The sequence below is a fragment of the Helianthus annuus genome, chromosome 2, assembly GCF_002127325.2.
Source record: "Helianthus annuus cultivar XRQ/B chromosome 2, HanXRQr2.0-SUNRISE, whole genome shotgun sequence".
NCBI classification, from domain to species: domain Eukaryota; kingdom Viridiplantae; phylum Streptophyta; class Magnoliopsida; order Asterales; family Asteraceae; genus Helianthus; species Helianthus annuus.
Genome location: NC_035434.2, coordinates 174066127 through 174078185, shown reverse-complemented (window position 1 = coordinate 174078185; position 12059 = coordinate 174066127). Strand labels below are relative to the sequence as shown.

The 12059-nt window shown below is 34.5% G+C and overlaps 1 long non-coding RNA gene across 1 annotated transcript; it reads left to right on the top strand.

The window, feature by feature from the left end:
* On the top strand, positions 1–4919 carry LOC110927358. The gene is made up of 2 exons (XR_002585606.2): positions 1–334; positions 4889–4919. It is a non-coding gene; the product is annotated as an uncharacterized LOC110927358 (long non-coding RNA).
* Positions 4920–12059: the final 7140 nt, after the last annotated feature.

The window sequence follows — 12059 nt, the reverse complement described above, 5'->3', positions numbered from 1 at the left end:
CTCATTAAAAAATAACCCGCAACTATAAAGAAATAGGTAAAGGGGGTGCCAAACAAAAAAAAAAAAAAAAAAAAAAAAAACTGCAAATAAACCCCTCATTCCTTGATACTGGCCCCCACATTCGTTGGAAAAAAAAAACAAACATTGTCGCGTGACCAAGACCACGAGCTGAGACCAAAAACACCCTTTCACGAGGTGGGAGCGGTGTGAAGCTCGTGGTGGCTTGTGGTCGAGTACCACGAGTCCACTACGGATGGTGTGAAGAAACAAGTAATAAATTGGCTTGGTGGTAAATGCATTGCTTTTCCACCTCGGTAGCCAGATTCAATCCTTGGTACCATTTTTTTTTTTTTGTTTTTTACTTCTAATATCCTATGCCCATCAGCCCATGGTTTCCTTAGAATATTTTGGCCCAATCTTTTAATAAACACTTGCAGGCTGCAGCCCAAAGAAATATATTTGGTAGACATATAACTCAACTATAATTCTATAAATCATTTGGGCAATTTATTTGGTAGACATATAACTCAACTATAAATCATCTGGGCAATTTATTTGGTAGACATATAACTCAACTATAAATCATTTGGAACTCAACTATAAATCATTTGGGCAATTTATTTAAATCATTTTTTATATACGATTTACTAAAAGAAATATTTTAATGAATTTTGGTTTAATGATGTGACCGACCCAGTCCGACTTAAACCGAACAAAATTTAATATTTGCATAGAATACTATTCTCAAAAAAAGTTCCGACCCCATGAAAATACTTCTAGGTCCGCCACTGATCATATTATAAATAAATACGGATCTTTTACAATATCATTAAATAAATACCCGATCTGACTCATTTTTTGCCCATCTTACAAAAAATAACCTTCTCTGCCACTTAATTTATAAGCTTTGAACCGATTTTTCGCTCGTAGTGTTAATTTTACCGAAAATTTCTGATATTTATTTAGTATAAAGTATTGGATTGGATTTTTAAGGGCCTGGCCCTACCGATGTGGATTTTGAGAGTACAACCCGCACTGAGAATTTAAGCTCCGCCACTGGTAGAGTTCGACTTCTTCTTCGACCAACAAAGTCACATGTATCAGTATGACACGTGAACATGTGTTTATTTAAGTAACAAATGAACCCAAACTCCCTGTATTCTAATGGTAGTAATTTTTTTTTTTTTTTTGAAATAGGTACATGTATCATATCAGAACATTTATTTATATTAATTAATTAATACATCATGCTGATAACATTACATAATAATAATAATAATAATAATAATAATAATAATAATAATAATAATAATAATAATAATAATAATAATAATAATAATAATATTACGTGAATACTATCATATCATGAAATTCACATTGCACATTAATTAGATGATACATATATTTATAATCCTACTATTATTATCATATTATAAAATTAGCATTACGTGTATATATATGTATGAGTATATGTCCTTTTTTTCATGAGTCTTTAGAGTGGAGAACATGATGAAGAAACTGTTTATCTTTGTTTTCATATTTCTCGGGCTGAATGTTGTTAATGGTTGTCCCTTTTTCTTAAGTAAGTACTTTGTAAACATCCATTCAAGTATCCACAATGACAATGTGACCCTTCGATGTCAATCTAAAGATGACGATTTGGGCTCTCACGTGCTTTCGCCAAACAATGACTACGAGTGGTCATTTTGCCAGTCTTTTTCTAGAGCCACTCTTTTTTTCTGTCATTTTTGGTGGAATAACAACGAACAAATATTTGACGTGTTCAATAGCACCATGGGCGAGTGGTGTAGAGAAGGTCGCCCGGAAGGAGATATATGTCGATGGTTGGTCAGGGAAGACGGGTTCTACTTCTATGAACCTATTGAATATGGTAGGTGGCTTAAGCAGTATTATTGGAAGCCAGTTTCTAAAACATCTCTAACTTATGGTTGATTGTATATGTTCCTTCAGATAGAGCTGAATATAATAATATATATTTCTGAATAAATTTATTAGTCCATCTTCCCATTATTATACTTTATACATACAAAAATAAAGTACTTTGTAATTTTTTATTATTTGTTTTTATTTGTGGTGATAAATTTTATTAGAGTAAATTACGTTTTTGACCTCTGTGGTTATATCATTTTTACTATATTAGCCAAAAATAAGAATTTTTAACATATCTGTTCCCGTGGTCTCTAACTCTCTATAACTAACCATTTTGGCCCCCATGATCTCTAGACTTAGGGGCCAAAATGGTTAATTATAGAGACCATGGGGGCATATATTTTAAAAATTCTTATTTTAGATTAATATAGTAAAAGTGATATAACCATAGGGGCCAAAAACGTAATTTACTCAATTTTATTATATAATTTGTTTTTTAGTGATAAATATAATAGTTAAAAATAAACTCTTGATGAATAGTACTTTGCATTTTATTATTTGTTTTTATTTGTGGTAATAAATTTTCTAATATAATTTGTTTTTTAGTGATAACTAATAGTTACTAATATTTAAGTATTTGTTTTTTTATCTTTTATTATTTATTATTCAATTTGTTTAGCAATAACTTGCGTTCGTTACCTTTTTAAAATATATAAATCCGTATCTATGCTTATTTATTTTTTAACATTCCAACTTATTTGGTTGCGTGTTGTGACGATGCGCTACCGCGGGTATTGTATCAATTCGGTTGGTTACAATACCGATACGATATATGTAATCTGTATAGAAATCAACACGTGATTTACATTAGTCGAAAACGATAAAGACAAACATAGGTACCGACACTGATGGATCAATCCGTTCAGATTATCACGATACTTGTACCGATATTTATTTATTGTTGCAAACAGAGTTGTATAAATCATACTTTTTGAAATCTGGGAACCATAAAAATGAATACAAGTACTGACATGCATGTTGTTCAGTACCGTTGCGATACGCTGTCATTTTATTGAAAGAAAAATGATAAAAAAGTTTAGTGGTACCCAAACCAATGTTATTCATTTAGTTCACTACGGTAAAAAGAATACATACAAGTACCAATGTTGTTCAGTTTGGTCCGGTATGGTATGATAGCGATACGGTGTCAGTTTATCGAAAGCAAAAACAATAAAATAAATACAGATACCGATATAGATGATGTTCAGTCGGTTTCAGTACGGTTTGGTACAATAGCGGTACCCACCACGAAACGCGTTAGAATCTTGCTAGTTCTATTTAAAGTCAGGTGTGATTTTAATGTTAAAGATGTAATAATGTAGTTTTTTTTTTTTTTTTTTTTTGCTTTTTCTGTACGTTGTTATTGGGTTTTACAACTTCGCTGACCCTATTCTATGTATCATAAAATCTTTTGCCATTAAAAAAAAAAATAGGTGATGGGTTGCTTGCAGTCTTGCACTTACAATGGTATGCGGGTCACATAAATGGTGTTTTTACATCATGGACATGTAATCTAAAACCTTGAACATCATTGTACATACCAAAATCTTTTTCTAGTTTTCTTTTATTTTTAAGCTCTATTGTCACACAAACAGAAAGTCCACATAGGTGTTTCTCTAGTCTCATTCATTCAATTCAAATACTTACAGATATGATTTAAAAATGAATAGTTAGAAATAAGAAAAAAAAAAGTATTCTTATTTAAATATGATTTAAAATGAATAATTAGAAATAAGAAAAAAAAAAGTCTTCTTATTTAAAAGTTGATATGATAAATGAAACTAAAGCGACGTACTGCATAAAAATTAAAGGTATGCTTATATCTTAATGTAGAACAATAATCTGATGGCCACTTTTGCTTTTGGATCGATCGAACACAACATTAAATTAAATCAGGATTGTATAAACAAAGATTTATAAAGAAACATTCACTCTTAAAATGTTGGATTAAGTTAGTTTCCACCTTGTTTGTTCACTTTCATTAAACATTCACTCTTAAAATGTCCTAGCTTGTTGCACTTGTAGCATTTCACTTGGCTTTAATCTTCATGGATCTGTTCACCACCTTTACGTTTCCTAGACCCACGACCTATACCTATGTCACGTCCATAGTTTTTTTGGTTTTCTTTTTTAACTCCAACTAGCACAATGCACACACTTATGCTCTTTTCCTTTTCCGTCTTTGTTGGTAAATAGATATTTATTACACTTGTATTCCTCCTCGCGGTGTGCTCCTGGATACGCTCTTTGTAAGCTTTTAACCTTCCAATGGCTTCTTGAAACAACATGGTGTTCAAATCGAAATATTGTTCGATTGTGCAACAATTTTCATGAACCTTTATAGTACATATTTTAGACATAATCTCGCTAATCTTTTGTTATCAATTTTGTATCCAAGGTTATTGGCTTGTGACATGAGTTAACTAAGTTTTCCCAGTGAAGTCATCCATAGTGTCTGAGTCTTTCATTTTCAGATCAAAGTTTTCGAACTTTGATTCTAGTGTTTGTAATTTGGCATATCTAACCTTGTTACCTCCCACAAATCGAGCCTTTGAGTATTCCCATACATCTTTTGCTTTCTAATGATGAGCAACCTGAAAAACAAGTTCTTCGGGCATTGCTTGGAAAAGACATGTGATATCCATTTATTTTTCTTCACATCGACTTCCCCTTCTAGTTCGAGCACCTCCAAGATTCCATGAACAGCAAAAATTGCTATGATCTTAACAGCTCACGTTGTATAATTTATTGAATTCAGATTACAACATTGAAACGTCATTGAAGCTCCATGAACATCATAAACCGCTATGATCTTGAGTACATTGTTGATGGAATGGGTTTGGAATGGTGTTTAACATGTTTAAGTGATTAACCTTATGAGTTTTTATGTGTTTAAATGTGTGAAATTGAATAACGACGACAAATTTGTGTTTTGTAGGTTAAACACGAAGATTGGACGTGTTTTGGGGAAAACAAATGGAGTGGAAATGAAGATCTTAAGATATGGAATGATTGAGGGCTGAATTACGAAGATGTGAGCAAAAACGACGAATAAACGTAGCAAAAACAAAGAAGTTATGAAGAAAACAATTTTGGAAGGAATCTGTCAGTAGTAGGCTATGGCTGATCAGTAGCCTACGGGTCGCTACTTACGCAAATTCGAATAAAACCCATAAAAATTAGGGTTTGGGGGCTCTCTTTCATCCAATTCGCAATAGGCAAGTCCAGGGACGAAAAAAGGTGACTTTGAGCAAGTTTTTACACCATTCCTGTAACACCCCAAAATTTCGTATGACTTAGAATAATAATTTAATCGTGATGCTTTAATGATAAGGAATGGTAAACATAGATTTTTACCAATTTGAAAGTTTTATAATTAATAGTAAGTTTAAAACCTTTTATGTAAATGAAGTTAACCAAGGAAAGATAATTAAGTTAGTGTGTAGAAGAAGTAAATGACATGTTTTAAAAGTTTGAGGGCTAGGAATGAAAAATGTAAAAATTAAACATCAAATAAAAAGTTTGGTCAGTGTTTAGTGTGGGTGTGTACGCGAACGAGAGAGAGCAAAGATATCACGGGGAATATGTGGTTAGTGTTTAGCTAAATTATTTAATTAACTACTACTAATCTAGAATTGGGGGTTTTAATTAATTTGAAAGAAACTAAAAAAAACTAATTAGAAGAAAAGATATCAGATTTATAAAATGCAACTTCCTCCAAACTTCAGGTTCCAGGTTTCACAAAACTCAGTTTACTCAGTTAATTAGCCATCACATAGACATGATGCTGGAAAGTTGATTAATTTAATTTGGTAATCAAAAATAGGTCTTTGTCATCAGATCTTTTACAGTTTGATTAACCCTATTTACTAGTGTGAGTCAACCTACTCTATGTCACCAAACAAGTTACAAGGTTTTGTCATCAACCGAACAAGTTATAAAGCAAGAACTCAAAACACATGCAAATAGTTCAAATAAACCAACACATCAATGTATTCATACAACGTTGTCAAAGTCAAAAATACATCCAAACCTGAGTTCAAACTGAATAAAGTAAAAACCTAATTGAACCGTCCGCCCGGAGGAAGCCACGAAGAGCCTAGCCGCTCATGACCGTCTTCACAGCATCGGTTGTCATCCCGAACTGATTAGATATCTCAAGAGTGGCTTGAAAGATGCTGAATAATGATAAAATTCGTCCTTGTGATCCCCCCTGCCTTCAGTCGTCTGCCTCCGCCGTCGAATGTGTCTATCTTCCCTTTTTCCATGCGTGACCTGCTTCCTTTTATTTTTGTCTTCGGTCTTGGCCCATTATTAATTGCATTCCAACTAAAGCCCAAGATCTCCACTTAATTCATATGGCAATTTGTTCCTTGGTTCATATATCTTCACGGCTGTTGAGAATTTGGAATTAATTCCTCAAAGTGATCTTGGTTTTTGTGAATATCCCTCTAATGGAAACGTGACTAATGATATATATTATTCCTTTTAGGATTTGAATATGTCGGCTCATATATGGAATAGTGAAAAAATCATCATGAAATAATATAATTAGCCGACATAACAATTTTCACACAAATAACTCAGCCGCCCATCGCGGCATGTGATCACGAACCCCTCGCGTGTCGCTTGTGATGCTGAGATTGATTTTCTTCCGTTTCGCGTCCCGTGTTAACCCGTAAAATCCATTTTTTAGCTCGATTATCTCATTTAACTTTTTTTCGTACCTATTTAGACAAAATACCAATACATACTAAGTATATAATTTAATACGGATTGACATGTTTAACATACTAAAACTCAACGCTAACTAATACAAAATACGTATATTTTGACCCGACATCACATCCCCACACTTATCTTTTTTCGTCCCGAAAAAAAAATTATCTGCAATGGAATCACAATCAGAAACATCGGCATCTAATATATTCAATTATTTTATTAACAAGCCAAACCACACGTTAACCAAGATTGTAGGTATATGGTCCACCTAAACCCAACCGCCAGCTGAGCAACTTGCTTGTCTAATGCTTGATATGCCTTAGCTCGTAACTCTAGATCCTTCTTCATTTGTTTCAGCATTTCCATTATCTCATTATTTGAACTGTCAGCTGGACCACTCGATCTTCCATTACTATTTTGTTGAGCATTATTAAACTTTTCCTGACTTAAATTGACCCGATTCTGACCTCTTTGAATAAACTGTTGTGGTGGAGGCACAAAATCATTATACCCATCACATCCAAACTGGTCATAATACCCATCCACTTCATCTACATCATATCTGGTATATCGGTTGTGAGTCAGTGATTGTCTGTTTTGAAAGTTCATTTGCTGATGCATTGGTCGGTTGTATTGTGAGAATTCAGCATCCTCAAATTCATTAAACTCTGACTGGTAAGCTCTATCCATGATTCAAAAGACCTGCACAAGCACAAACAAAATACCCGAGCGTAATATCGAACTAATAAAAATAAAATAAAATAAAAAGAATAATATTTTTGGGATTTTTAAATTTTTATGAGAAAGTAAGAACAACTAACTAACTAACTAACTAACTAACACTAAGCGCACTAATTCCCCGGCAACGGCGCCATTTTGATGACTGTCGTAAGGGTCATGCAAAAACCTAATTAAACTAAATAGATAGCGTAAGTAGGGTATCGTATCCACGGGGAATATGTGGTTAGTGTTTAGCTAAATTATTTAATTAACTACTACTAATCTAGAATTGGGGGTTTTAATTAATTTGAAAGAAACTAAAAAAAACTAATTAGAAGAAAAGATATCAGATTTATAAAATGCAACTTCCTCCAAACTTCAGGTTCCAGGTTTCACAAAACTCAGTTTACTCAGTTAATTAGCCATCACATAGACATGATGCTGGAAAGTTGATTAATTTAATTTGGTAATCAAAAATAGGTCTTTGTCATCAGATCTTTTACAGTTTGATTAACCCTATTTACTAGTGTGAGTCAACCTACTCTATGTCACCAAACAAGTTACAAGGTTTTGTCATCAACCGAACAAGTTATAAAGCAAGAACTCAAAACACATGCAAATAGTTCAAATAAACCAACACATCAATGTATTCATACAACGTTGTCAAAGTCAAAAATACATCCAAACCTGAGTTCAAACTGAATAAAGTAAAAACCTAATTGAACCGTCCGCCCGGAGGAAGCCACGAAGAGCCTAGCCGCTCATGACCGTCTTCACAGCATCGGTTGTCATCCCGAACTGATTAGATATCTCAAGAGTGGCTTGAAAGATGCTGAATAATGATAAAATTCGTCCTTGTGATCCCCCCTGCCTTCAGTCGTCTGCCTCCGCCGTCGAATGTGTCTATCTTCCCTTTTTCCATGCGTGACCTGCTTCCTTTTATTTTTGTCTTCGGTCTTGGCCCATTATTAATTGCATTCCAACTAAAGCCCAAGATCTCCACTTAATTCATATGGCAATTTGTTCCTTGGTTCATATATCTTCACGGCTGTTGAGAATTTGGAATTAATTCCTCAAAGTGATCTTGGTTTTTGTGAATATCCCTCTAATGGAAACGTGACTAATGATATATATTATTCCTTTTAGGATTTGAATATGTCGGCTCATATATGGAATAGTGAAAAAATCATCATGAAATAATATAATTAGCCGACATAACAATTTTCACACAAATAACTCAGCCGCCCATCGCGGCATGTGATCACGAACCCCTCGCGTGTCGCTTGTGATGCTGAGATTGATTTTCTTCCGTTTCGCGTCCCGTGTTAACCCGTAAAATCCATTTTTTAGCTCGATTATCTCATTTAACTTTTTTTCGTACCTATTTAGACAAAATACCAATACATACTAAGTATATAATTTAATACGGATTGACATGTTTAACATACTAAAACTCAACGCTAACTAATACAAAATACGTATATTTTGACCCGACATCAGGGGGAAACCCTAGTTCTTAAAATCTTGCAAAAATTCTACAAATTAAGGAAGAAAAAGGCTGATTTTCAGTGCATAAGCTAGGAGTTATGATCCCTTAAGGGTTGTTAACATCAAGTAAGTCAAATTTCATGTTTTAGTATTAGTTGATGTAATGGGTTATGTATAATCCGCGATTTTTGTATGAAATTGGACATGAATGTTAGATGATATGAAAAAAGGAAAATTGGTATTTAATAAACCAACCTTTGCCCAGTTGGTAAATAATAATCCAACCTACAGAATTGGTATATAATAATCCTACCTATCAACATGTTGGTACTCAATGAACTTCCGTTAGTTTTTTTTAACTGAAGTTAGTTTTTAAGTTTTATTTATTACACAAACAGTCCCTGTAGTTGTAATTTACTATTTTTAACTATGAGTTAATAGCCAAAATGGTCCCTGAGGTTAATAGCCACAGCACCGCCACCACCACCACCACCGCCACCACCACCACCACCACCACCGCCACAGCACCGCCACCACCACCACCACCACCGCACCGCCACCACCACCACCATCGCCACAGATCCTCCACCACCGTAACCATCGCCACAGCACCACCACCACCACCACGGTGGTGGCGGTGCTGTGGCGATGGTCCGGTAGGCCGTGATTTCTCAGAAGGATGATTGATGATGACGAAGGTTGAAGCTGATGATGATGAGGCTGTGAAGACGATGATTCAGCAGCAGGTTCTGAGTTGGTTCGAGCTGGGTTCAGATCTGTTTCAGATTCGGGTAATGTGGTGGCGGTGGTGGTGGTGGTGGTGGTGCTGTGGCGATGGTTACGGTGGTGGAGGTGCTGTGGCGATGGTGGTGGTTGTGGCGGTGCGGTGGTGGTGGTGGTGGTGGCGGTGCGGTGGTGGTGGTGGTGGTGGCGGTGCTGTGGCGGTGGTGGTGGTGGTGGCGGTGGTGGTGGTGGCGGTGCTGTGGCTATTAACCTCAGGGACCATTTTGGCTATTAACTCATAGTTAAAAATAGTAAATTACAACTACAGGGACTATTTGTGTAATAAATAAAACTTAAAAACTAACTTCAGTTAAAAAAAACTAACGGAAGTTCATTGAGTACCAACATGTTGATAGGTAGGATTATTATATACCAATTCTGTAGGTTGGATTATTATTTACCAACTGGGCAAAGGTTGGTTTATTAAATACCAATTTTCCTATGAAAAAATGGAGGTTATATTATGTGCCATTTTGGTTGTATTGGTAGTTTGGGGTAAAACCCACTTGAAATTTGTGAGATAATGAAATTTAGTAGAATTACGGATGAATTGTGTGAAGTTGATGTTAAACTCATGTTATAGAAGGTGCCTAGATGGGTGATTTGATATGAATCATTTGTAGTGTGGTTATGAAATTGATTTTGAAAGACTAGGTTAACCCATTGATGAATTTAGGATGAATATGCTATAATTACTTGTACATCATGCTTTGTAGATAGTACGCACGCCATGTGTTCGATTAAATGCCTTAGATTTAGTTGAAATTTTGTCATGAATCTTTGATTTAATAATGATGTAAATGAAAATGAAAATGAAAATGAAAATGGATATGTGCGTAATTATGTTAAGTCGTGATGAATATATCAAAAATGCATATGTGAGAGTAATGTATACGAAAGCAAAAAATATGAGGTTATAATGTATAGGCACAAAGAAAGAAGAAAGCACGGGTCATTCGAAGTCGCAAGCATCGCAAGATCACGGTAAGTTCATATGAACTTATTTACTTTACATGTAGAGGTATGAATGGTAATTTTTGGGTATTTAAGCCTTAGTGTAAATTTGCATTATTGATCATGATTAAATTCGAGGTGTAGAATCTTGAGACATGTCTAAGAAATGATGTAACGGATGTGAAATGATCCGTTTAAAGTGGGTCGGAAATGTTGGTTCGTATGATGTCAAATTGGTTAAAGTAAGGACTCGTCGATAACGGGTCAAAATGAGAAAAGTGAGGTGGTGATGTATGATAAGAATCAACCCATTTTGGATAGGTTGAAAGGTTTATGTATTGATTATTGAATGTTTTCGACATGTAAGAATGAATGGATGTAAAGAAATTATACGCTTGCAAGGAAACAATGATTTCGACATTAATGTTAACAAGTGATGGAATTGGTGAACGGGTAAAACAACGATAAGAAAATAAAAGCCTAAATTTGTTTTTAGTAAATTGAACTATTGAAGGTTTGGTATTATGCATGCTAGGTAAATCCCATATATGACGAAGGCGAGCTCGGATCGAACACACACTATATCGCCCTTTATGCGCTTCCAGTTCAAGTTATCTTTTGTAATGGGTCAAAATTGGTTTTTTTGTAATGTAAATGTAAAACTTATGTCTAGGATGATCGTAGTAATTTGAAGTTTTAAATCTTACTTTGGGTAGTTCGGACAAAATGCTTTTGATGAAACTTGTATGATCACAGAGCGGCAAACTAACCTAATCCTCTACTTGTACCTTGTAGAATTTGAACCCTCTACCTCTTGGATAAAGGGAGACACCTTACAACCAGAACATGTCGCTTGGGACACTAAAGCTTCTAATTGTGTAGATGGGAACTATCTTTGAGTATCCATTAGGTTTTGTGTTTATTATTTACTAGTGAGTGAACTCGCGTTTTGTGATGAGTTCGAAACGTAGATATAAAAACAGGGGTGGATCTATGTTATTACCAGGGGTGGCCCGGGATACCCCTCAACTTTTACGGCGAAGTGTAAAAATTTTCGTTTTTTCTTCGTTTTATGTATGGGATACCACTGAACAATTATTAGGATGCACTAGCCTTATGTAGTTAAATAGGAGAGAATGGTGAAGGGTTTTTTTCGGCCAAACCTCCTCCGGTTCTAAAGAAGATGGAGAAGATGACTTGAGCTTTGTGAAAAATCAAAATCTATCTTATAGCTAATTTTATTTTTAATTGTTTATGTGTGTCTTGGTATATTAAAAAGTGAGTGAGATGAAAGACTGAAAAGTAAGTACATCGTTATACACACTTGCAATACACACATCATTAAATAAAGTAAAAAATTTCAATATTTCATTTTTTTTTTATTTTATGATGAATTTTTAAATTATTATTGATTAACTTAAAAGAATCAATTTTTTTTTTAC